This window comes from Gracilinanus agilis, chromosome 3 (assembly GCF_016433145.1).
Source record: "Gracilinanus agilis isolate LMUSP501 chromosome 3, AgileGrace, whole genome shotgun sequence".
Lineage (NCBI taxonomy): Eukaryota > Metazoa > Chordata > Mammalia > Didelphimorphia > Didelphidae > Gracilinanus > Gracilinanus agilis.
Genome location: NC_058132.1, coordinates 187,392,561 through 187,420,193, shown reverse-complemented (window position 1 = coordinate 187,420,193; position 27,633 = coordinate 187,392,561). Strand labels below are relative to the sequence as shown.

Below are 27,633 nucleotides of genomic sequence, written 5' to 3'. Positions count from 1 at the left end.
TCTTAAATTGGTTAAGAAAAGAAGTAATACACAAACCATTAAAATGTCCAAATGCAATGTAAACCAGTGTTTCTTTCTTTTTTTTTCTGGTGTCTATTCTGACAGTGAAACTTTCTGCATGGCTTCCTCTATCTTTATTTGATTTGCCCTATGGGAACTAAATCTCTGCTTGCAACATTGTTTTATGGCAAGAGAAAAAGAGAGGGAAAATAAGGGATCTGTTGTGGTGACAGTCTAAGCTGTGTTATCCCCTGGTTGGCTTCAACAGTCTCTTCCTATCTTGATTTTCCTTGGCCCAGAGACCAGCTGCTGAAGGAACAACTTCTTCATCCATTGACCTTCTATATCTGTGTCCACAAACGAGCCAATTATTTTTCATTCATCAGAAACTGTCTTCAATAAAGGCAGTGTGGGAAGAAATCTTTTCTCTGCCAAAATCGACTTTCCCTCAGCCAGAGTCTATTAAACATATCTGGGACAGTCAGGAATAGCTTTTATATTTATTTCAAGGAAGTGGATTGATTTTCCACACCCCATTTTTTGAGGGTGGGGGGAGAGAATCTGAACACTGGCTCTCAGTTTAGTAATATATAAAGAAATACAATGTTAGCTAATTAGTTATCTTATGGTTAAATAAAAAAAAATAAATAGAATTGTATATATTCTCTGTTTCTCTCTTTCCACACACACATACATGTCTATCCATCTTCTTAATAGTTATCTGTATTTGTTGTTGTTTAATAATTTTCTTCACTTGTATCCAACTCTTCATGATCCCATTTGGGAATTTCTTGGCAAACATATTTGTGGTGGTGTGCTATTTCCTTCTCCAACTCATTTTATTGATGAGGAAACTAAGACAAACAGGGTTAAGTGACTTGCCCAGGGTCACATAGCTAGTAAGTGTCAGAGACTGAACTTGAATTCAGGAAGATGAATCTTCATAATTCTGAGGCTAGTGCTTTATCCTCTCTGCAACGTAGCTGATATATATGTCTATATATAGTCATCTCTATATATCATATAGATAGATACACACACATATACACGCATCTCTTTTTCTCTTGACATAAAATATGCATATCTATTTGTCCATCTATCTAGTATGGAATTGTCCTTAAGTTACATTTTATATATTTCTTGAACTTGATATGTATATCAAGTTGATATGTATATAATATAATAAATCATATGTACATATATCATATACTAATATATATAAGCACATATTGAGTTCAGTAAAAATATGAAATACAATTTAAGAATAATTCTATCTTGTGACCACTTATGCATTTTTTGTCTTTTATTTGTTCCTATTATATATAAGAAAAATTTTAACTTTTCTTTTTAAAAAATATTGAATTCCAAGTTCTCTCCTTCCTCTTTCCTCTCCCTCATCATTAGAAGTGTAAGGGTTAAATTGGGGTTTTGACTAAATAAGGGAGTTATAAATTTTATGTTTTGCTGGCCAAATTCAAAATATCCAAAATCCCTAAGTCAGAAAAAACTGTTAATGCAGCTTTTTTTCATAACAAGGTACATAAAGAGTTGAAGTATGAAATGTAGGAGAGAAAGAGGTAAGGAATTGCCTAGACTACCCTAAGTGTTGATCCAATGAAATTCAGCTCAATTCCTGACAGAGTTCTAATCTCCACATGGAAGTCTGAGTCACTCACCAGCAAGCTGATGCAGGATCCAAGGAATAGTCTCTCCACAGAATCCATGCTGAAGTGAGTGTCTCACCAAAGTGCCAATGAGCAGAGAGGGTCTCCTTGTAGAGCCACCAAGGCAAGAATCTCTTCAAGCCAGAAGTTCCGGTGGTGTCTTCAGCCAGGACTCCACCAACACAGCCTCCTCCAAAGGGCAAAGCAGGAATCTCCACAACCAATCTCTCCAAATGCCAGGAAGGGAATGCATGCTAGACCCTATTGGTCTCTTTTTATATCCCTTTTTTCCATGCTACTTCCTGTCACTTTCTATCATTCCTCCTTCTTCTCAGACACCAATGGCAGTCTTTCAGTTTGCCTAGCACTGGCCAAGGTGGGGGAGGGCAGTGGCCTTTGCAGTTGTCACTTACTCTAGTAAGTGACTTGTAAACTCTCATACTTAATGGTAAGTAGGGGCACTTTAAGTTCTTCATTTGATTAGCTAAAACTAGGCAAGGGGATAGGTAATCCTATCTTCACAGAAGGCAAACAATTTAATAAAGTTTTCAGGTACACATCATGCAAAACTTTTCCATATTACTTGTGTAATAAAAGAAAGCAGACCAAAAACAAGTGACCATTTGTTTGATAATATTCTTCTTACCTTAGATCTACTTAAGATAAATATTCAGGTTCTCTCTCATTAGGAAATAAATTTATTAAAAAATTAGGATTGTTCCATTCTTTATATTTGTACCCCCAGCACAGTATTAGCCTCTTAAATACCTGACTGATTCTCAAGTTAGCATAATGAAGAACATTAATTTTCACTATCTTAAAGGTTCTGGTAATTTTTTATGTTTTGGTGGGTATGGAATGGTAAACAAAAGAAACTATTTCTTTCTTTTAAGAAGTGATTTTTGTGATGGTTTTATAAATATGGCTCAGGTTACCCATGTAGAAAATTATCTGTAATTAAATTCCACTATACTTCAAAAGAGTAGACTTTTTGCCTTAGTAAACTACCAGAATTTCTCAAAAGTTTTCAGTATCTTTTCCTTCTCTTTCCAACTTGGTTAGCTTAGAGTTAGTTCCTAATGAAAAATCAAAATATAGAGTGATCTTGATTTTTATTTTCCTCTCTCTCTATCTATATCTGTCTCTGCCTCTCTGTCTCTGTGTCTGTCTGTCTTGCCCCCTCTCTCATGTGTTTCCCATGAATCTTCCAATACCTACACTTCCTATAACTTGAAATTTTCTAGGAATTACATTAGTGATGCTTGTCAAAATGAGAATTATAATCAGAGCCACCTCACATACCTTCAAAAGATTTTTTTCAAGGTGCCTTGAAGACTGTTCAGAAGTGTAAAGCTTTGGATACCAGTTTGGTGATGACTATAGTATAAATAATGGCCTCTCACTTAGGAAGATGAAATGTTAGATTAACAAACACAAAGAGAAATCTTAGTTAGTAGGTATATGAAAAATAGTAGTTTTGGATACATGTCCCAGATGAGAATTAAAATATGAAAGAACTAATTTAAGAGACTAGATCTTTTTTGCCTTTTGGTCCCCATTGTACTGTCCCTGGGTGGCCTATAAATGCTTGTGAACTATACAATTTTTTAGCAGAACATCCCATATCTTTTTCCTTTTTCTTTTCCTTAAAATCATTTTAAATAAAAACAAACAAAAACAACACTCTACTCTCTAGTTCTACTACATTCTTGATGAAAATGTTTTGTTGTCCTAGAAACAACTACTCTAACTCCTGATCAATCTGTCCATCTGATTTTTTGATCCTCTGAGCTTCCTGGAAATATGAAATAAAGATGTTGTTTTCCTTCAGAGATGTCCCAAGTAGGCCATGATCATAGGACACCTAAAACAAAAGACTGGTTCAACAACAGTAAGCCAGGAATCTTTGAGGGAGATAAACAAAAGGAATTTCACTCAAGGCCTTACTTCTACCTTTTATCTAGGTGGTAAAGATGCTTGCCCCAGGCATTGTGAATTCTTTGTAGTTATTTCTACACCAAGCCTAACAATCTGCTTCTAGCCCTGTCCTTGCAAATGTTTTCCAGTCTGTTATTTCTTGGAAGTTATTCTGCTTCAATAGGTACTTTATTCACCAAGGTACCAATTATCTAATTTATCCCATAGCAATTAAAATTGTTTACTAATTATTTTTGAAAAGACACACAGTATTGTATTGAAAGTTGAAGTATTATTTTTTTAAAAGATTTTCTACAGTTCAGGGGAATTAGTATGAGAAATAAAGGATCATTGAACATTGTTATAATATTGCATTTTCTCATAGCAGCTATTTTGCACTGCATTTCATCTCTGTGAGAAAGTTTCCCCAGGAGGTCATCACATAGCCATCCAAGGCTGGAAGGGACCCTCATTTTATAGATGAAAGAATGAAACAAAATTTTTGACGCATCATCAGAAGTGAAGCTGCTTCTAATCTTTTCTTGCACAGAAAGATAACTATGAAGCTATTAACAAAGTCAAATCATAAGACAAAGGGCCTGTAAGATCAGTGCACTCGTATGCAGTTTTATCCCTCTTCTTTTCTTCCACCAATTATGAGTTTTGTTCTTTCCCATCATCTAGGTAATTCTCATTATCATCAAACTTACACATACACTGGCAATGAAGTTTCTCATTTTCATGCAATGAATGGTAGTTGATTTTGAAATTGAGATTCCATAATGCTATGAAGGCCAAAAGAAAGAATTTTCTGGGTATCTAGATGGTCCCAAATCCCAAAACTATTAACTACTTTGACTACCTAAGCTTTTAAAGTAAAAGGCAATACTTCTCTTAGTTTTTCCTCTGATTTCTTGTAGTCTCTTATCGGGGGCTCTAATTCCAGACTTCCAGGAGACTATGCCTATTATTTTTTTATCTTTTCCTTTCCTTTCCTTTCCTTTCCTTTCCTTTCCTTTCCTTTCCTTTCCTTTCCTTTCCTTTCCTTTCCTTTCCTTTCCTTTCCTTTCCTTCTCTTTGCACCCTGCAAATTTGATACACCCTGCCCTGATGTTTGACTCAATTGGACACATTTTAAGCTTTATAGACACTACAACTCAGAACTCCTAACTTCAAATGATTTCCCAATCTAAATCTCCCTATTTTCATTCTAAGATTTTGTAAGCATGTGCAGTTTAGAAATTCCCCTGAACCTTCTCAAAGAACCAGGAATTAAACTTGTAGGCTTAGAAAGATAGTTTGAAGAAAAAGATTGCATATTGCAATATGTCACTTTTTTTTCTATCACATTTCACTCTATTCAATAAACTGTGTGGCCATGATTTCTTGAATATGTGAATCTTGTGAATGTGGGGATTGTGACCAAAGAGAAGAAATTCCAAATAGATACTGGATAGAAGAGGCTCTCAAGCTATAGGTTTCATATTTTTTTTTATAATTTAAGTAATATTCAACCCTTAGATATCTCTGTACCTAATGAGTTTGTACTTGGAGTTATACCAAGGAATAGATTAGTGATATACTACAATAAATAGGAAGTTTATAGCATGATAAAAAGGATCTGCAGTGACTATTATGCACATGGCACCTGGGAAGCAACATCTGATGATAAACTCATATAGTTTACTCCCTTGCTTGATTATTAATATTAGTGACTTGCTGCCTTTTGGTTCACTTATGTAAGGTATCAAACAAATCAGTTTAGAATTATGATACATTTGTAGTGCTCCAGGTGTAACATTTAGGACAAATAGGTGTCATATTCTATAAAGAGAATTAACTATGGAAATAGCCATCTTGGATCTTTCTCAAGAGTCATATTTATAAAGTGGTCTCAAAGCATGGTCTTTAAAGACAATGTTACCAGATTCCATGTAATAAATTAAGATTTTAACTGATTCAATTAAAAGCATAACTGCATATTCTATGAGAAAACTAAATATAAAAAGTCAATAGTCTTTATCAATTTTGATGTATTTAAATTGAAAAAAGTATACTAATACACACTGTTATCCAGAGTAAGGAATTTTGGTATATATAAGTTTATATACTCATGATAAAAGAACAATATTTGAAAGATTGAAAGTCTGATTCATTATTTATTTGATGGTAAAAATTAATTAATATTCATGGGAATTAGAATTTACATTTGTTTCTCTAATTTCCTCTACATATTATTTTAACTTGCCAAATATCCTAGAAGAATTATAACAAATAGAAACTTCTCTATATCATTTATTTATTTAAAAATTAGAGGCTCCCTTTATCACCTAGACTGAAATTTATCTCATGGACCTAGGCCCATTCTGATTATTATGAGAGAAATGATTAAAGCAGACTAGTGGCCCTTACTCCCCAGAGTTCACCAGATTGGTGACAGATTCATTAATAGACATTCAATCAGCTTAACTATAGTTCACAACTGCTAAGACTAAGAAATCAGCCAGCCTTAGTCTCCCTAGGGGCAAATATTACGAGTGTTTTCATTTGCTTGAAATTTCCCTATTTTAAAGAAAGAAATTGTAAACCAAATATTTTGAGGAATAATTATAGTAAACAAATGCTTTTAGGGAGATCTTTCACAATTTTCAAAGCATAAAGAAACCAAAAAAATAAACAACCAACAACAAAAAAGTAAGAACAGTGTGAAAGTGAGAAGCATAGTGAAAATGTTGAGACCAAAAAGCTTAAAAACCAATAATTGATCTAAATGATACATGATGTACCTTCTATATCTTAATTCTATAATTACTTCCATGAAGAAATTTACAATCTATATTGTAACCATACGAGGGAAAAAAGGACAGATACACAAAAAACTAGAAAATAAAAGTTTGTGGTTGGTTTAAAAATGATATATTGCCCATTTGTAAAGGCATAAACTGTCAACTATAGGAAATTTAAGAAGGAATGTAACTCAAGTATTAAAAATAGAAAAAAAAGCAAAGAAGTAACAATATATTATGGGAAATTTTTCAAAGATCTGAGATTAGTCAATTGACCAAATTCAGTTAATATATATTAAGTGTCTACTACATGCTAGACACTGTGACAAGTGTGAGGATTTTGAAGACAAAAATAAGGCAGTCCTTACCATTAATGAGCTTATATTCGACTAGGGGATACAATAGGTACACACATAAGTAACTGGATAGATGATATTGATTTTTCAATGTTTCTTCTTTTCTAATTTCTTTTTTTATGATTTTGTGAAACCTACAGCAATAGAGGACAACTAACTCAGTGCATTGAGAGCCAGTCCTAGAGTGGGAGATGCTGGGTTCAAATCTGATCTCAGATACTTCCTATCTGTATACCCCTAGGGAAATCACTTAACCCCTGTTGCCTTAGCCCTTACCACTCCTCTGCCTTGGAAACATTACACAGTACTGATTCTAAGATGAAATATAGGGGTTAAAAAAAACCATGGCAATAATTCAGGAATGTGTATATTTCTTATCATCTTAAATTCTTATTAAATGACTAGAGCAAGGGAACAGTTTGAAAATGTGACCTTGGTACTATATTTAGTAGTTTAAAACACTTCTTAGAAGTATAAGAAGACAAGGCAGAGAAACTAGTTTATCTCAAAGTTCATGAGTTATCTAAACATTAAACTCTTGTCTCCTAGTACATGATCTAATCTTTTACTTTTACAGTCTTAAATGTCTTCTTCATGCATGATAAATTTATTTAGCACAATTCTTTCTTGTTTTCTTCAATGATAGATGTGACACAAACATATTTTCAAAAGCCTGGCTTTTCCAATCCAAATAGAAAATACAGAGAGGCAGATTTAGGTCTTATAAGGAAAAAATGATTGGAGTCATAATGATGGAGACCATGTTTCAAGAATTCCATCAAAAGCTAATGTGTTGAACTGGGCCATTTTTTAAAGTATCTTTAAAGGATTCAAGGTAGAAGATGGATAAAATGAATGGGTTCATTTGGGTAAGAGTCAGGGTTGCCTTCCTTTTAATTCCTGAATTCCTTTGAAGACATTTCCAGAAACATACCACATCAGTGATGACAATAGCACATTCATCTACGTGATTACTCTAATTCAAGGCCAGATTCCAAAACAGAATTATACCATCCATAACAATTTATTAAATATGTATTGTGCCTGTCGTCACTATGCTAAGCTCAAGATATAAAGAATGAATCAATATCTATCCTTGATTTGACACTCAATAGACCACTTGCCCCAAAATAAGTATGTTGAGAATAAATATAAAAAGCTTAAATGCAAGGTAGGCTATTTTGGGGGAGGGAGGGAAAGAAAAATTGGGTTCAGCAATAGTTTCATATAGAATATAGTTCTTGAGAAAGGTCTTGAAAGAGAGGCTTTAGGAAGCAAAGATGATGAAGGGGTACATTCCAGAAATAGGGGAGTGGATGGTGGTAACCAGTGCAAAGACCTGGAAAAGAGAGAGAGTTCCACCTGTGAGGAACAGAGAAGAGACCAGTTTTGCAAGCTGGTGAGAAAGAGAGCAAAGATGGTTCAGTGGATAGAGAGCGAAACCTGGATGTGAGAAATACTGGATTCATACCTGGCCTCAGATGCTTCCTAGTTGTGTGATCCTGGGCAAGTTACTTAGGTTAACCCCAGGTGTCTAGTTCTTCACTCATCTGCCTTGGAGCTGATACCTAGTTTTGATACTAAGACAGAAGCTAAAGATTTTTTTTTAAAAGGAAAAGTTTATCTTTTATACTATATGCAACATAAGATCCCTAAAATTTAAACTCATGAGTGATTATATTTCGTCAAATACATGTACATAAGGGTATATGTGCCTATACATACACATACATACACTTTCTTTCTGTCTACACACACACACACATAATTGTGTCTTTCATGACCATGCAGCTGCCTGTTATAGGAAGATTATACAGGATAAATAAGAGACAGTTAATGGAGAAAAGGCATTAATATAAAGCTGGTGGTATAGGAAACAGCTTCTTATATAAGGAGGAATTCTACCCGAGGCTTGAAGGAAGGCAGGGAGCCTGGCAGAGGGAGATGAGGAAGTCAAGAATTTCAGGCAACACAACTAATGAAACCTTGGAGTGAGGATCTAGATAGAGCATTGAATAAGAGGAAAGGAAGACAGCTACCTTGTGCTTGTTTGCTCAGGACATTGCATGCAATGGAATCCATGCAATGAACTCAGACCATACAGTTCTCCTTGCTAATATGACTTAGCATAAAGAGAAGATGTTTTTTGAAAACTAAAGGGAAGTGATCTTGATACAATCATAGAGACTATTTATCTATCTAGAAGTATCTTAAAGAATATCAGGTCCAACCTCCTCATTATATAGATGAGGTAAACTCCTAGTTATTATTCTGCTATCTGGAAAAGGAGCTCTGGTTAGAAAACTAGAACTAAGGATTTGCAGTATTATAATTCTGAAGTACATCTTGGGCACATTCCAGTTCAGTTTATGAACAATGGAGGAAAAAAATTGGGCATCAAGGTGGCACAGAGGATAGAGCACTGGGCCTCCAGTTAAAAAGCCCTGACTTCAAATTTAGCCTGAAACACTTCGAAGCTGTGTGTGTGACCCTGTTCAAATCACTTTAACTCTGTTTGCTTCAGTTTTCTCATTTGTAAAATGAGTTAGAGAAGAAAACGTTAAACTCCTCCAGTATATTTGCAAGGAAAGCCCAAAAGAGGTCATAAAGAGTCATACAAAACTGAACAACAGGAATAAAATAAATACAATAAAATATTTTATTCCTAAGTACAAAATTTATATTATCTAAGAATTTTCTGAAAGAGAAATGCAAAGCCACAAGTTTTCGTTTATTAATAATTCCCAATAAAGTGATCTGTTAATAAAGTGGTTGTTTATAATTATAAGAATCATAATTAGAGCTACAAGGAATCTTCAAGACCATTTAATTGAACTTTCTCGTTTGAAGATGAAGGAATTGAGAATTACAGAAATATTAAATGATTTGTCCAAATTTATGCAGGTAGTGGCTATACTGAGATTCAGAGTCACTGTATCTGGAAGACATATAATAAATGTTAATATTTTTATTGATTGATTGAAGATGAGACTATTACCTCAGAGTCAACTCTCTATCCACTGTGCTGCACTGCATGGCTATTTATTCAAAAATTTTCTGGCAAATATAGAGCTTGATCTGCTTTAAAATATTTCTTTTATTTTAATTTTCTTAAGAAGTGGAGAATGAGGTATTTGAATAAATAAATACCATTGTTTTAAGTGAGAGCTACTTTTAAGAAGCTCCTAATCAAAAGGATGGACACAGCTGGTAATTAAATTAAGTAAAAGCTGGTAATGGTAAGGGGGTCCATAATATTCTCTGTATATCATGACAGAGATTAATTCATAGTAATGAAGATAAGATAAACATTTTATTTTAGTCACTTTTATCTGCCTTATTTTACTTTATTTGCATTCCTATTTTTTGCAGTCCCTATTTAGAATCTCAGCCTTTCATATTTTTAAAAATATTTAATCAATTTTAAGTCTGCATAGAATAATTTTCTCTGTCTTCTAAATTTCCTCTGTCTTCTGATTCAATGCAAATGATCAGTCCTGAAATAACAGCAGAAATATCAGCTATAATTATGCTGCCACCATAGGGTAATAGAAAGAATATTGAAGTCAAGAAGTCTAGACTTAGAACTCAATCTTCCATTAATGTCTATGTGTGATTTAGAGTTATTTGTGTGATCTTGTGTGACTGAGTCAGGAAGATCTGAATTCAAATTATGTCTCATACTTTTAGTTACTAGTTGTATTATGTGCCTAGTGCATAGCAAGCATTTAAAAAACATTTATTGTCTTGAAACAAGAATATCATTAAATACCTAAGGTTGCTATTTTTCTTTAAAACTTCTGCATGCTTGGCATTTATAGACTATTTGATATTTTGAGAAGTTATGCTGTTGTTCAGTCTTTTAGTCATATCCTTATGGACCATAATATGTCAGGCCCTTTTATACATCCACTATTTCCCAAAATCTGTCCAAACTCATGTTTATTAGTTCCATGACACTCATTTCTCCATTTCACCCTCTGCTGTCCCCTTCTCCTTCCCTCTTCAATTTTTCCCAACATCAGTCTTTTCCTATAAGTTTTGTGGCCAAAGTATTTATACCTCGGCTCCAGTTGGGAATGGAGTTTGAGAGGTGGAGGGGGCATGTGAAAATTAATATATTCTGCCTTCTGCCCTGCCATCGTGTATATCGTAAGTTACAATTTTATCAGGGCTTAAATTAAGAAGGGAATTCTAAGAAGGTAAAAGGGGTATTCTGATTTTCAGAATATACACAGATATAGTTTGCTGTTAACTGGTTGGGTTGACTCTTCTAAATATCTTTAAAAAATCGCATCTATAACTGTATATATACCAATTAAAAATATTTTTGTTGGAATTATTTGCCAAAATATTTGCTCAATTGACTTTCTTTTCATAAATACTAATGATCAGATTTTAGTATTAGAAAAATAATGTTCATGATATATATAACTATAGTATTCAGTTACTGAAAGCATATTCTGTCTTCATATTTATTAATATTGGCATTTTATGAAAGAATATTATCTTCAGTGCATAAGGAATGCCAGTTAATAATATTTTTCAGTTAGTCACAAAATATGAATTTCTAGGACCTTCGAAATTTTAAGCAATTAGCTGTGTTGGTTTAAGATAAAGCTATCTACAAGAGTCATGATTAAGAAAATTGTAAAGAAGAAATTCATTTGTCTTATCATACAATTAAGGATATTAACATATTTAATAATAAATTTTGACCATTGAGAATTCTATAATTCTCTTGAGTGATGTGATATGAAATCTAATGCTATTAATATCATTAGCAGTTGAAATAAAGACAATCTAAATGTACATGGCACTTTAAATGATGAACTCCTTGAAAGTAGGGACTCTCGGCTTTTTTTTTTTTTTTTTTTTTGTATTTCCAGTACTTAGCAAAATGCCTGGCACGTAATAGATACTTGATAAATGTTTATTTAACTGAATCAAAATGGCACCTTTTTCATTGTGCTTGAATTATCAAATGTTAGATAAGGAAAAATATGTAGTTTTAAAAAATAAATTTCAGAATTAAAATCTAACATTGACAGAGAAAAGTGAAAGAAGTTTTCTTGCCTTCTAATAATTTATTGCTTTCTTCCATCTTTTCCTTCATCACTATAAATAGATCCTATCCATGGAATATTTGATGCCTTGCTAGGAACTTAATGTTCCATATGTTGGAATGTCAAAAAGGAAATTGTTTTTCCAACTGTGTAATTTAATAATAATTATTTCTAAATGAATATGAATATAGGCTTTGCCATACACACAAAGGGAAGGGAATCCTGAGTCAGAGGGAAAGGGAACAGATTTGTTACTTAAGCAGTTACTCAGACTCCTGTGTCCTGTCTTTAATTCTAATCTTGGACTGGGAATAGTGGAGAGGAAAAAAACAACAACCAAAAACAATAGGAAACCAGTGCAAGTAAGAAGCAAGGAAGATGCTGGGTAAATGGTAAGAGCATGAGAGGAGCCTTGAAGAGTGACTTCTGAAAAATGCCACAAACACCTGACAGGATCAAGCCTGCCTGAAGAATCATGGGGATGTCAAGATTGTAGAGAGAGAGAGAAAGAGGAGAATAACCTACATATTCTGATACATTTATAGCAGCTCTCTTTGGTGGCAAAAAACTGGAAATTGAGAGGAGATCTATCAATTGGAGAATGACTGAACAAATTATGTCAGAGGATTGTGATGGAATATGATTGTGCTGTAAAAAATAGTGAATAAATTAAGTTTAAAAAATGGAAAGACCTACATGAAATTATAAAAAGCAAAATGAGCAAACAGATATAGAATTAATGTTTGAAGAATACTTTGTGAATATTCTGCTCTGGTGAAAGAACTGATAAATACAAACATGAAAGACATAATTTATACATGCACACAAAAACCGCACGCGCACACACACACACACACACTTTTTTGTTGTTGTTAAATGATGCCTTCTCTAGTGTAGAAAAGGAAAGGGGAAAAAGAGATCCTGGGCATTTTGAGGTAACCAACAAACAATTAAATGAATAATCATGAAAAGGATTGTAGATAGTGGGGATGTGACAGATCCAGTATTATAAACAAGTACCAATGAGAAGAATAGAATCAGAGGTTTTTAGCTCCCAGGGCAAGGAAAAACAGATTTATCATGGTTTACAGGCATCTAAAGCTTTCCCTTTTCTGTAAGGATTCAATGATCCTTTCTATCTCTTAGATAAATCTACTCAATACTTTCCTGGTTTCTAGTGAAAGTAGTTGGACATTTAGTTATTTCTTATCTTCTACTTTGTTTATGTTATCTTTGATTCAGTTCATTCATTCAAGATGCATTAATTAATTTGTTAATTATGCTTACCCTGGAAGGTACAGAGTTCTAGATTATGGAAGTTTTAAAAAGTTAAGAGTTTGCCAATGCAAATTGGCTGGAGTTTCAGAGCTACGTATTTTAAAAAGATGAAAGTTTAAAAACGTTTTTAGTGAGTATCCTGAAAGAAAGAGAGCAAATTATTTTTACTAAGATACATTTGGTAAATAAGAACTGGTATAACCACACGTCTAAGGAAGACAGGGAAGGTAGAGGTCCTCTATTTCCCTCTTCCATTGGAATGTGGAGAGGGTTGGGGATTGCAAAAAAAGCCATGCCTCAGAAGGGGGTGTGAGTTACTAGGAAATTTCATCCATGCCAAGGAAGGATTGAGGAGTTCCCCAGACGTAGGCAAACAGTTACCCTAATAAGGAATGATTGATGGCTTCAACTTGCCTTTCTTGCAAGTCATAACAGGGTGATCCATTTTTTAATAAAACCCTTACCTTCTGTCTTTCGCTCAATACCCTGTATTGGTTCCAAGGCAGAAGAGCCACACAGGCTAAGGAATGGGGATTAAGTGACTTGCCCAGGGTCACAGAGCTAGAAATTTGACCAGGACCTTCCATCTCTGGGCCTGGCTCCCAACCCACTAGGTGGCCACCTAGCTGCCCCAAGGTTATACATTTTTAATCAGGATCTTCTAATACCAGTCAATTTCTGTTCTATGTTAAAAATCTGGCAAAACTCCATTAACTCTTTCAGGCTATGAGGTTTCTATTCAATCTGCTTTTTTAAAGGACATTGATTTTTTAGTCTATTTATGTTTTATATCATAATGATAAATTAATCACATATAGCAATGTTTAAACATTTTCTTCTAGCTAATATTTATACTTTAATGTATAATTTGCAGAAGTCGAGAACAGTAAGGACTGTACGGCAAAAATATGTTTGTCTGCATACTGACAGTCATAACCCACTAAAGGATAGAGAAAGGCTTCATTTGGGACTTTAAAAGAAATGATTGGCCAACAAAATATTTTGAGAATAAGCTTAACTTCAGAAGGATACATGATCTACATATTAAAGGTCATTTCAAGAACAATTAGAGGAGGAAAATATCTTTTGTAAAGAAGATGAAATGGGCAGTTTTGATTACATACATTGTTAGTAACAGACCTTATAGAAATTTTAGTACTTCATTTTGTATCATAAGCAAGCTAGGTGGCATAAGATTTGAGTCAGGAAGTCCTGAGTTCAAGTTTTGCTTCAGAAATTTACTAACTATGCGACTCTAGGTAAATCTTTTAAACTCAGATTTGTCATCTATAAAGCAGTGATAATATTAGCACTTATTTCACAGAGTTGTTATTAGGGTCAAATGAGATAATTAATGAAAGTGTTTTGCAATCCTTAAAACACTATATACATGCTTATGATTATTTATAGAAATATTGTCATTTTTATTACTCTGTACCTGGTAGATTTTTCTTTTTTTTTGTAAATGAGTTTTATTGTCAAAACTCCTATAAGTTGATCAGTGGAATTAATGTTTAAATAAGAGTGTATTTTAATGAGGGTCCTTTTCAGTCAATTCAGAAAATGCCTTTTAGTCTTAGGGCCATTGTTTATCAAATGGGAACCCAAGAAAATCCATTCCAAGTTTGAAGAAACTCCCTGGACCAGCACCTGCTCAAAACAGTAATTTATAAATACTTATCCATGTGCATGGGAAGCTAATATTTAAAAGCAATATAATTAATAGAATGGCATTATAAATAAATTGACAAGAAATTATCTTCTCCTCTTTCCCCATAGGCTTTCCCATATTACCATATATACATGTATATATGCACACATGTTTGTGTATATATACAAATCTATATAAATAGGTGTATATATGCATATATATATATATACACACACATATATATGTGAATGCACAGGTACACACACACACACACAAATATAAAAACACTCAGGGAACATATGTAACCAGGAAGCACTTATTGAGAGGATGCACATAGCATGGAATGTGCATGGAGGAGTACACACCAAGAACGTGTGTGGCCAAAGAATATATGTGGAGGGAATACACATAGGAGACATATTTGGCCAGAACACACATATGACAAAATCCACTCATGCTTTCACTGCTTCAGAATTGCTGGTTCGTTCACTCATTCATTTCTCTCTGGGCTCCACTATTGGCTAGCTGACCTTCTTTCTCCACCATGATCCAACAGCCTTTTCACCTTAGAACCATGTTAGCAAACTTATGGCACAGGTGACAGAGGGAGCTGCTTTCCTCCTCCTTTCTACCATGCCTGAGGACATTTCTTACATGACCCACCCCTCTGCCTAGTTGCCCAATGGCAGTGCTTCCTCCCTCTCCTGTCTGGGGTAATGGGGCAGCTCGCATACCATGTAAGGGTGCAGTTTGGGCACTCACTCTAAAAGGTTTGCCTTCACTGCCCTAGAACTTTACTCTTCCCCTGTTGTCCCTTTCTTTGAATGATCAGTTCCTCCTAGAAACTTCATTTTAAGTGAAATGATTTGGTTCAGCTATGTTTTATTCCTTGATTCTTCTCTAGACTCTCCTCCTGAGTCTGGACTTCTTTCCCCACCTTGCTTGCTCTTCCTCCATCCTCATATCCACACATTTTAACCTTGTTTTTTACATGTTTTGCATTAGACTATAAGCTCATAGAGGACTGAAACTCTTTTTTAAAATTATATTTATATTCCTAGTGCAAAGCACAGTGTTGATAAGTTGAATATGCAATAAATATTTGCTGATTCAACTTCCCATTCTCTTCCTGTGATATCATCATGCCCTGTTGGGCACATCTCTACTATATAATGATTTTTTGAGCATGTTGGCTCCATTCACCTATGTAGCTCATCTGGGCTTCAGCTCTTTAGGGCTATGAATATGCTGTCTTTCCTTAACCCAGAGGTGTGGTGGCTAGAAAGCTTCTTTTTGACTAGGGTGGACTGAGATTTTTTTTTGTCTGTAGCCTGAGATAGTAGTCAAAACATCCAAGTGAAGCTGAATAAAAGTGAGCCAAAGTGCCCCAGGCAAAGAATAATTCTAACCACCACTACCAGCAGCACCACTTTAAAATTCACAAAAAAAGCTTTATATGTATCATCCCTTTTCATCTTTCCTAAACCTATGAGGTAGTTACTCTAAGGATTACTGTCTCCATTTTACAAATTTCAGGAACCAGAAACTCAGCCTATTTAAATGAGTTGTCTTCATGATGGTAATAAGTCTATAGTCTCTGGGAAACTATTTTACTTAAAATTAGAATATTTCTTATGACCTCTGACTGGGATAGCAAAATGAAGATGTCAAGATCATCCCCCTTTGTGATAATGACCTGTTTTCCTGCTTTTATTTCTTATACCTCTCAGCAGCAACAAATCCTTTGTCTTTACCCTATTTTCTGTCCTTCAGAAGAGTTCTATCTTTCTGTTGTTGCTTAGTTGATTAGTTGTATCCAACTCTCCGCGATTAGCGGTTTGCCATTTCCTTTTCTAACTAGTTTTACAGATGAGAAAAAATGTAAACAGGGTTGTTGATTTGGTCAGGGTCACACATTTTTGCAAGTGTCTGAGACTGGACTTGAACTCTTGACTCCATCTACTCTATCCACTGTGCTACAGCTGCCCTACTTATTTTTGTCTTTTTACTTATCTTTTAAGTACCTACCATGAAGAGCATTCTGGTAGGTTATAAAGACAGAAAGTTCAGTTAAGATGGGCCTCCACCCTCACAGAGCTTATCATCTAGGTGGGAAAATACTGCAGAGAAATCTAATTAGAGCAGAAAATGACACCTAAGTACATGAGTGAATGACTACATAATGGTGGGAGGGAAAAGGCAGGGGACATCAAACAGAATTTGTGAAGAAGGTACCATTCAAGTAAGGATGGGTAGGAATTCTGGATGAAGAAGGTCCTGGTGAGCAAAATTCATGTCATATTTCATCATAGAATAGAATTGATCCTGGCTCATCAAAGGCCTAGCCAGTGGAGTCCAAGCTTTGATAGATGCTATCATGCTGGAAATGCTTGAGAACTTTTATCTCCTGGATGCCCGCAACTCAGACCAATAAGAGAGGCTATTGTCCTACCAAGACTATTGTCAATACCTGCTGACTTTTCTACTCATAGTTCAACTCCCTGCCTTCTTTACTATAATAATACTGGGGGAAAAGGTCATAAAATTGTATTATATTGTGCTTCCACATAGCCCCAGATTTGTGAGTGCTCTGCCAGTGGGACATAAACTCTGGCAGATTATAGTATACTGGAGAGGTATGACTACAAAGCAATAGATTGGCTGCTTTCCAAAGATAAGCCCAGTTAAGTATGAACAGTTTCCTTGCCAGCACATTCAGCCACAAGGTGATGAATTATTTGACATGGCAACCAATGGAACAACAACAACAAAAATACAAAGAGGTCCACAGGTGTCTTTTCTACTTTTGTAGTGATGATGGCAGAATGATTGAAAGGGAAGCAGAAGATGGCAAGAATCAAGCAGTTTTTGGACTGTCTATAGCCTTCTTTAGTTGTTGATATTCAAGATGGGATATCTTTGTCCAATGAATATGAATGGACATCATATAAGAGGAACTGAATCATATCCATCTCCATAGTTGTAGTAGAGATAAAAACAGAAGCCAACAGGATGGATAAATAAGGAATTGCACAGGTTTATTTTTAAAGAATATCATCATAGAATCATAGAAATATATAGCCAGAAAATAAGATAGAAAGAACAAGAGATAACTGGTAGACAGACTTAGGAGACAACTGATATTCTTGAAATGTTAAGAGAACAGAATACATCATGGTCAATAGACTAGTCATGTGGCCTGGATTTCTAGGAGGATATTGTCAAGGTCAGCAGAGAATGGGCAGCATAGATAGTTTTTGACCCATTTCACTGAAAAAGAATAACTTTCAATAAGACTATTGATCCATAAACATATTAGACTATCTCAAAGAAAAATTATACTAATTAAATGTTCAAAAAACCCCAGTATTACAGTAGAGAAGGAGATACGTGAAATTACTTTTCTTTAATATCCTCTGATATTTCTTCAGAATCACCAGCTATGTTATGTACAGCATCTTTCTCTGGAATGGAAGGGGAGCTCTTAAGGCTTCAATTTCTTTTCTTTAGAATAGAAATTAAGCCCAGTTTTTCCAAATGGTCTATGAAATATAATTAATCTATAGTCATCAATGTTCAAAGCAAACAGGCATTATTAAAAGATTTTATGGAGGGGTTTTGTATCCATGCATGTGCATAGTGAAAGTAACGTTTTGGTGGTAGATACATTACAGCTTCCAGTCACCCATGGAGAAATGTCACATATCCTCAGGGACTTCTCCAGGTGGCCATTTTTCTCAAATTCATGTGGAAAAGAGAAATCTTGTGCTCTATGTTATACGTGAAGAGGCTGCATTCTTCCTGAGAGTCCTAAGCTGTTTGAAAGTAGGAAAGATGCCTTTAGCTCGAAATTCACAAGCCTGTGAAACATTGGTGAATATTCCTTATCAGAGAAACACAATCAATAATGAAAGACAATTGAAAGAATCCTATTTTTAATGTGGAAGAGAAAGATATCTGCGATACCTTGACAGATTATAAGATCCTTAGTGTCAAAAACCACATTGTATGCTTTTCTTTCCAAAACATCAAGCATAGTATTGAGTACATCATTGGCTCCTCAGTAATCACATGATTAATAAAATTCTAGTTTTTTTTTTAAATCTCCTAAGTGTAACCAGCCTGTTATATAGTGGGTAGAATAATGGACTTGGAGTTAGGAAGACTTGAGTTCAAATCCTTCCTCTATCACTTACTAGCTGTGAGATATTTTAGCAAATCACTGTCTTAGGTAACTTCTTAGTATTCAGTTACTACAGTGGATTGTAATCTGAATGGGTGGAATGATTTCCAGCAATACTTATGAAGTCATATACCCTTGAAATATTATTGACAAACATATTATGATCAATCTTATGAGTGTAGCAAAATACTTATTTTAATAGTTAAAATTGAATCCTGTAAATTTAATAATAAAACATTTATTCATTATGTTTAATATCATAGGTCCAGACTAAATTTAGGTATTTATACAGTTAATGTTCTATGTCTTTAAGAAATTTATGATTTTGATCAGAAGTCAAAGTTGACACTAATATAGACATGGACTTTTATTGATTTGCCTGTTGTGTGAACCTCAGTTTCTAGGATTTTATTTTATACTCCTGAGATATTCATACAATATTACTAAATGTCTACTGAATATCTTCTACTTGCCAGGATATCCTAATAGGTTCTCAAGAGTAAGATAGAGGACCAAAAAGGTGTACCATGAAGCTTATAGAATGAAATCTAAACTCTAGTTGGAGACTAGGTAGAGAGATATAGGTTTACATAGAAAGATACATAGATAGATAACTGGAATTTCAAGCCAGTGATATATAAGTATCAAACCAATGGAGTAGATGTTAAATGCTGTCTATGAAAATTCAGCAGAGATCATTAGACTTAGATGGTCAGGAAACTTTTTATGGAGGCTATGAGTTTTAAGCTGGATTTTAAATAAAAGATAGGGATCAGGACAAAAATCACAGAGTAAGGGGCAGGACATGAGCAAAAGTTCAAAAAGGAAAAGTCCACAATGTGTTTGGTTATGCTGGGGGAACAGGATGAAAAATAAGCTGCTGTAGAATTACTACATAGTATTGTATGGTTTATATTTATATTTTTATTTTTTAAAATTCCTTACCTTCTATCTTAGAATCAATACTGTGTATTGGTTCCAAGGCAGAAGAGTGGTAAGGACTAGGCAATGGGGGTTAAGTGACTTGCCCAGGGTCACACAGCTCAGACATGTATGAGACTAGATTTGAACCTATATCCTCCCATCTCTGGGTCTGGTTCTCAATCCACTGAGCCACCCAGCTGCTCCCAGTATTGTATAGTTTAAAAGGGATTGGTTGCACATAATTGGAAATTGAAGGGATGCCCATCAACTGGGACATGGTTCAACAAGTTGTGGCATATGTTTATGGTGGAATGCTACTGTACTGTAAGAAATGACAAACAAGTTAATTTTAGAAAAACATGAAATTATTATTGAAACAAGCAGAATCAAGAGAACATTTTATACAACAACACAAATGTTGTTTGAAGAATGACTTGTATATGTCTACCTTCAGAGAAAGAACTGATAAATAGAAATAAATAGGGTATTGTTTTATGTATATGCCTATCTTTTTGTCAAACTGTGCCTTTTCTAATGGGGGCCAGGTTGGGAAGGAAGAGATTTAAATGTATATTTAAATGTAAAAACAAATTGAATAGTTAAAACACAAAAAAGGAATTTCTTAGCTCATTTAGTTCAACCTATTCTTGAACAAGAATTCTGTTAAATTCCTGACAAGAATTTTTCTAGGCTCTTCTCTAATGATGGAGAATCCCTTATTGCCTCAGCTGACCTGCTTTACTTTGAGATAACTGTAATTATTAGAAAGTTCATTTTTTCTTTACAATGAGCTTATGTCTGTCCCTGTGAAACTTATAGCCTATGTTCCTAGTTTTGCCTTCTGAAACCAAGCCTATTCCTTCTTTCTTATGACAAAAATACTTGAAAGAGTTCAAAGTCAGGTTCTAGTTCTTGTCCGTGAGTTCTCTTCAAGTTCTACCTGCCCATTTTTTTCAACTAGTCCTGAAATAGATAAGGCTATCCTCTAGACTTGTTGAAGTATTTCCTAAATATCATGCCCAGATTTCAACATGTTATTTTAGATGTGACCTTTCTAGATCCATCTCTTGTTTTGAATGCTTCATGACACTGTAGGTAAGAATCTTCTAAAAGAGCCATCAAGTCTGGCTAGAGCAATTTGTTTAGGGGAGTCAAGGAGAGTAAAGTCAGAAATGAAGACTGTATCCAGTTTGTGAAGGGCACTAAGTATTAGGAACTCTAATGTTTTTCATGGACCATGGTTTAGGAGACTTGGGTTCCTGGTCTGGCTTTTCACCATCTTGAATATTGTATACTGCTCAACTCCAGTGCTATTATTTTGGTTCACATTAAGAAGGAGAAGACTTTATTTGAAACCACATATGTATTTTTTTCTTTCTAAAACTGTATGTACCTCGTTTTTTGACCTTATCAAGTAGTAAATGGAAAACTGAACGAAATAGACATAGTCTTTGATGACTGAGCATCTGTGATTTAGGATTATTATTCAAAATATCAGCTTACTTGTACATGATAATAGATTTAGAAAGATTAGGCTATTGTGTACTAACTCAAGGATCTACCCTACAGGCTATCTTGGGAGGGTGGGGTAGAAAGTTAAATATTTAATATGTCTATTCCTTCTCCCTCATGAAGTTAATTGGAAAACAGACAAAAAATACTTTACTTCAATGAAGGTTTGGGCTAATTTTGGTCGGAGAAATTAAAAATTCTGATATTGGAAAGGTTGTCATGTGGAAGTAGGATTAAGCTTATTTTTCTTTGCTTCAGAGGATAGAACTGTGGTTCCCAAACTTTTTTGGCCTACTGCCCCCTTTCTAAAAAAATATTACTTAGCCCCCTGGAACTTATTTTTTAAAATTTTAATAGCAATTATTAGAAAAGATAAAAGCACCTGTGGCCATCACCACTCCCCTGGATCGCTGCAGCACCCACCAGGGGGCAGTAGCACCCACTTTGGGAATAACTGGGATAGAAGAATGGCCAGTAGATGGAAATTACAGGAAGGAATATTTTTAGCTCAATATGAAGAATTTCCTAGTAGTCAGAGCTGTCCAAAAAGCGAATGAGCTGCCTTCCAAAGTCAGAAATCTAGTCTTTCAAATGGAAGCAGAATGACTGCTTGCTGGGTGTGTTATTTTGGGTAGAGTTTTGGCCAAAAGACCCTAGAGATCCCTTCTGACTCTATAGTTCTATTTCATAATTTAACATACTTCCAATATATTTAAAGGATCTTCTTTATATAACTAAAATCTTGTGGTTATAGTTAGCCCAAGAAGACTTTCTCAAGTGAGGGAGGAATATAAAATGCCTTTTGGTATTTTATGTTGTTTCACTATATTCTCTGGAAATCTGGATGGTTATGTCACCAGATTTTCTGACATAGGCAGCTTTCCAAGGAAATCACAGTTCATTGTCAAAAACAAAATTTAGCTTGATGATTCAGTTTGGAAGGAATTGGTAGGATCTCCCTAAATTCCAATACAACTGAATTTTGGTATCTCAACCCATTACAGGATATGAGTCTGGATTACCTATTGATCCTCAGGGATCATATCCTCTTGCATAGCCTTCTAAGAAATGGACTAAATAAAAAAAATAACCTCCCAAAACCCAACAACAACAACATCCTCAGTTTCTTTATCTTCAGCATCAGGTCTGGGACACATCTCATTCTGACACTGTAATAACAGAAGCCTGCTGGCTTTAGGAAAGAGACATAGAGAAGGGAATAATTTTAAAATGAAGAGCAGAAAATAATGAGACTGTGAAAACTGTCATTGCAATGTTCATTCATTCTGCTGTGCCTCCTTTTTGGAAAGATTTCTGTGTTGGAAGGAAGTCCCCATTGACAGCTTTGGCCTCGGAGTTCTGAGTTTCCCTTAGGCAGATCTGTATCACACAGGTTAATTTGGCATAGAAATAGGCTGGTGTATCTGTAACTGAAAATAGAAACACAGGAGAAATATGATAAGATGTCCTACTATTTCTCTGATTCTGAACAAAGAATTTTATGGATGTATTAAAAAAAAACTTTTTCTCCTTTTTCCTCCTCCATGTCCCTGTACCCATCATACTTTTCAACTTTATTTACCTTAGAAAATACCTCATCAAGAATAGGTCGAAATTTTGTAGGTTTGACTTTCTTAGGGAATGGGAAAGGAAAAGGAGTGAATAAATATTATTTTATCCAGATAATTTATATAAAACACAAAATGTTGAATAAATGCAGAGTCGTTAGGAGCTAGAGATAGGCCACAGCCAGACTTACTATGGGATAGGTTTTTATCCCCGCAGTTGTCCTAGGGCTCACAATACAGAGGTGATATATATTGGCCCTTTCTTTCCATAACTGTGGCATCAGGGATAGTGACATCAGAGAGAGGGAGTTATCTATATCTAGGTTTGTAATTTAAAAAAAAAACAAACTTTCAGCTTAGAATTGATAGAAATACTGGTTTCAAGGCAGATAAGTGGCAAGGGCTAGGCAATTGGGATCAAGTTACTGTGTCCAGGATCACACAAGTAGGAAGTATCTGAGGCCAGATTTGAGATCATGACCTTAAATCTCTAGATTTGTCTTTATATCCACTGAGCCACCTAGTTCTCCTTAACTTTTAAAATTGTTATGAATAATTCCTTCTTCTCAGAATGTCTTCAGTGATGGTGACAAAGATTAAGGCTAAAATTTATGGCTTGCATGTAATGTGCAAAGCACATTAGATACGTTGTTTTATTTTATCTTCTCAAAAATCTGAGCAAGTGTTTTTATTATTTCCATTTTAAATATGAGGAATCTGAGGATGCAAGATGTTGAGATTTAGTCATAATTATACAACTAGCAAGTGTCAAAGGCCATATTTGAACTCAGGTCTTCCTGACTCAAGGTCCAACACTCTACTGAGTCCACCTGCTCTCTCTCTTCCACATTGACCTCAGTGAACTGATAGTCTATAATATCCCTATTCTGGTTTCTACATCCTTTAGTCTCAGCTGTTCTGGAGCATGTGTGACCAAGAGATCAAGAGTCCTGTTTCTAGCCTATGACCTCTCTTTGTTTACTTACCTATATAATGTGGCTCAGGCAAGAAGTAATTCCCCTCAATTTATCTCCATTGTATGTATGTATGTGGATCTTGCAACTTTATAAAATACTTTCATGTACATTGACATAGTTTCTAGACCCCTGAAATCCCACTATATATGCAGAACATATGATTATTACATAATTTTGAAGAACCATGACTCAGAAAGGTTAATTGACTTTCCCAAAGTCACACAGTCAGTAAGTGACAGGAATTAGATGAAATTGCATATTTCTTAGTTCATTTCATTTTCCACCACACAAAGAGGCAAGAAACTTCCTTTCTCAGTAATGTCATTCATTATACTTTTCTGATCCATCTTACCAAAAGAGAGGTCATAATGTTTGTTTTAGTGGTAAGTGCATGTGTGAACTGCAGGTGAAGAAGTATTTCTTTTCCTTTGAAGACATCAGATTTTTAGGACTGGACAGGATCTCAGAGATCACCTACTCAATCTGCTTATTTTCCTGGGGAGGAATCAAGGCTTAGAGAATATAAATATCTTGTCCCCTAAGGAAACACAGATAGTAAGTGTCAAAGCTACCCGAACAGATCTTCTGATTCAAAATAAATTTCTCTTTCCATCATAATGCATTGTCTTTTGATTATTTTTATGACCTGTCACACTCTTATGCCTGTACATCTTCAGAGCAAACCCCAAAATAATAAAGTCAGAATTTTGGAGAAGATTCAGTTCTAAGGGAGAATAAGATGTATCTGGGACAATTAGGTAGCACAATGGAGAGAGAACTGGGCTTGGAATAAGGAAGATTCATCTTCCTGAGTTCAAATCTAGCCTGAGACACTACCTGTGCGACCTTGTACAAGTCACTTAACCCTGTTTGCCTCAGTTTCCTCATATATAAAATGAGTTAGAAAAGGAAATGACAAGCCATTTCAGTATTCTGTGCCAAGAAAACCATAACTGGAGTCATGAAGAGTCAGACAAGATTGAAACGATTAAATGAGATGTAACTACTATGACCACTGAATTCCTTAGGAGAGTCAGTCCTGGAATTTTGTGCAATTGCTCTTTTGGCTGTCCTTCTGGCCAATCCTTCCCTGTCTTCTTTACTCTATCATAATCCATGGATCATTCCTCTAAAAATGGATGTTGTCCATGCTTCGGTCCTTTGCCTTTTCTTTTTCCCTCCTTAAACTTAGCTTCTTGGTCACATCATAAACTCCCTTCCAGTCATTTGTGATGACTCTATTTCCAGCACTAAATTCTCTATTGAGTTCCAGTCCTACATTCAAATTTTGCCACAATCCCTCCACCTTTGCTGTCAGAACTTTATTTTTTTTTAATTTTTATTTTTTAGAAAAAAATTTTCCATGGTTACATGATTCATGTTCTTTCTCTCTCCCCCCAAAACCCCCCATAGCTAACACGCATTTCCACTAGTTTCTTCCTGTGTCATTGATCAAGACCTATTTCCATATTATTGATAATTGTATGCGGGTGGTCATTTAGATTCTACATCCCAAATCATGTCCTCCTCAACCCATGTGTTCAAGCAGTTGTTTTTCTCCTGTATTTCTCCTCCTGTAGTTCTTCCTCTGAATGTGGGTAGCATTCATTTCCATAAATCCCTCAGAATTGTCCTGGGTCATTGCATTGCTGCTAGTACAGAAGTCCATTATATTCAATTTTACCACAGTGTATCAGTCTCTGTGTACAGTATTCTTCTGGCTCTGCTCCTTTCACTCTGCATCAATTCCTGGAGGTCATTCCAGTTCATATGGAATTCCTCCAGTTTATTATTCCTTTGAGCACAATAGTATTCTATCACCAGCATATACCACAATTTGTTCAGCCATTCCCCAATTGAAGGGCATACCCTCATTTTCCATTTTTTTGCCACCACAAAGAGTGCGGCTATAAGTATTTTTGTACAAGTCTGTTTATCTATGATCTCTTTGGGGTACAAACCCAGCAATGCTATGGCTGGATCAAAGGGCAGCCATTCTTTTATCGCTCTTTGTGCATAATTCCAATTTGTCATCCAGAATGGTTGGATCAGTTCAGAACTCCACCAGCAGTACATTAATGTCCCAATTTTGCCACATCCCCTCCAACATTCATTACTCTCCCCTTCTTTCATTTTAGCCAATCTGCTAGGTGTGAGGTGATACCTCAGAGTTGTTTTGATTTGCATTTCTCTAATTATTAGAAATTTAGAACACTTTCTCATGTGCTTATTGATACTTTTGATTTCTTTATCTGAAAATTACCTATGTATGTCCCTTGCCCATTTATTGATTGGAGAATGGCTTGATTTTTTGTACAATTGATTTAGCTCCTTGTATATTTGAATAATTAGAGATTTGTCAGATTTTTTTAATAATTTTTATTTTTTATAAAAGTTATCATGGTTACATGATTCATGTTCTTACTTTCCCCTTCACCCCCCAAGATCCCGCTCATAGTTTTAACATGTGTCATCAATCAAGACTTATTTCCAAATTGTTGATAGTTGCATAGGTGTGGTAGTTTCGAGTCTACATCCCCAATCATGTCCACCTCAATCCATTTGTTCAAGAAGTTGCTTTTCTTCTGTGTTTCCACTCCTGTACTTCTTCCTCTGAATATGGGTAGAGTTCTTTTCCATAAGTCCCTCAGAATTTTTATGGATCATTGCATTGCTGCTAGTACAGAAGTCCTTTGCATTCTATTTTACCGCAGTGTATTGGTCTCTGTGTACAATGTTCTTTTGGCTCTGCTCCTTTCACGTGGCATCAATTCCTGGAGGTCTTTCCAGTTCACATGGAATTTCTACAGTTTATTTTACTTTGAGCACAATAGTATTCCATCATCAGCATATATCACAGTTTGTTCAGCCATTCCCCAATAGAAGGGCAAACCCTTTTTTTCCAGTTTATTTTATTNGTGTTCAAGCAGTTGTTTTTCTTCTGTGTTTCCACTCCTGTAGTTCTTCCTCTGAATGTAGGTAGCATTCTTTTTCCATAAGTCCCTCAGAATTGTCCTGGGTCATTGCATTGCTGCTAGTACAGAAGTCCATTACATTCTATTTTACCACAGTGTACTGGTCTCTGTGTACAATATTCTTCTGGCTCTGCTCCTTTCACTCTGCATCAATTCCTGGAGGTCTTTACAGTTCACATGGAATTCCTCCAGTTTATTATTCCTTTGAGCACAATAGTATTCCATCACCAGCATATACCACAATTTGTTCAGCCATTCCCCAATTGAAGGGTATCCCCTCATTTTCCATTTTTTTGCCACCACAAAGAGTGCAGCTATAAATATTTTTGTACAAGTCTGTTTATCTATGATCTCTTTTGGGTACAAACCCAATAATGGTATGGCTGGATCAAAGAGCAGACATTCTCTTATAGCCCTTTGAGCATAGTTCCAAATTGCCAGCCAGAATGGTTGGATCAGTTCACAGCTCCACCAGCAATGCTTTAATGTCCCAGTTTTGCCACATCCTCTCCAGCGTTCATTACTCTCCCCTTCTTTCATTTTAGCCAATCTGCTAGGTGTGAGGTGATACCTCAGAGTTGTTTTGATTTGCATTTCTCTAATTATTAGAGATTTAGAACACTTTCTCATGTGCTTATTGTGTTTTCCAGTTTTTTGCCGCCACAAAAATCACAGTTATAAATATTTTCATACAAGTCTGTGTATTTATTATCTCTTTGGGGTACAGACCCAACAATGGTATGGCTGGATCAAAGGGCAGGCATTCTTTTATAGCC

General features: G+C 35.2%; 1 protein-coding gene across 1 annotated transcript in view; it reads left to right on the top strand.

The window, feature by feature from the left end:
• The window catches only part of GUCY1A2 (guanylate cyclase 1 soluble subunit alpha 2), a 340,934-nt gene that overhangs the window by 275,821 nt on the left and 37,480 nt on the right, over window positions 1-27,633 (top strand). The gene's annotated exons all lie outside the window — the stretch shown is intronic.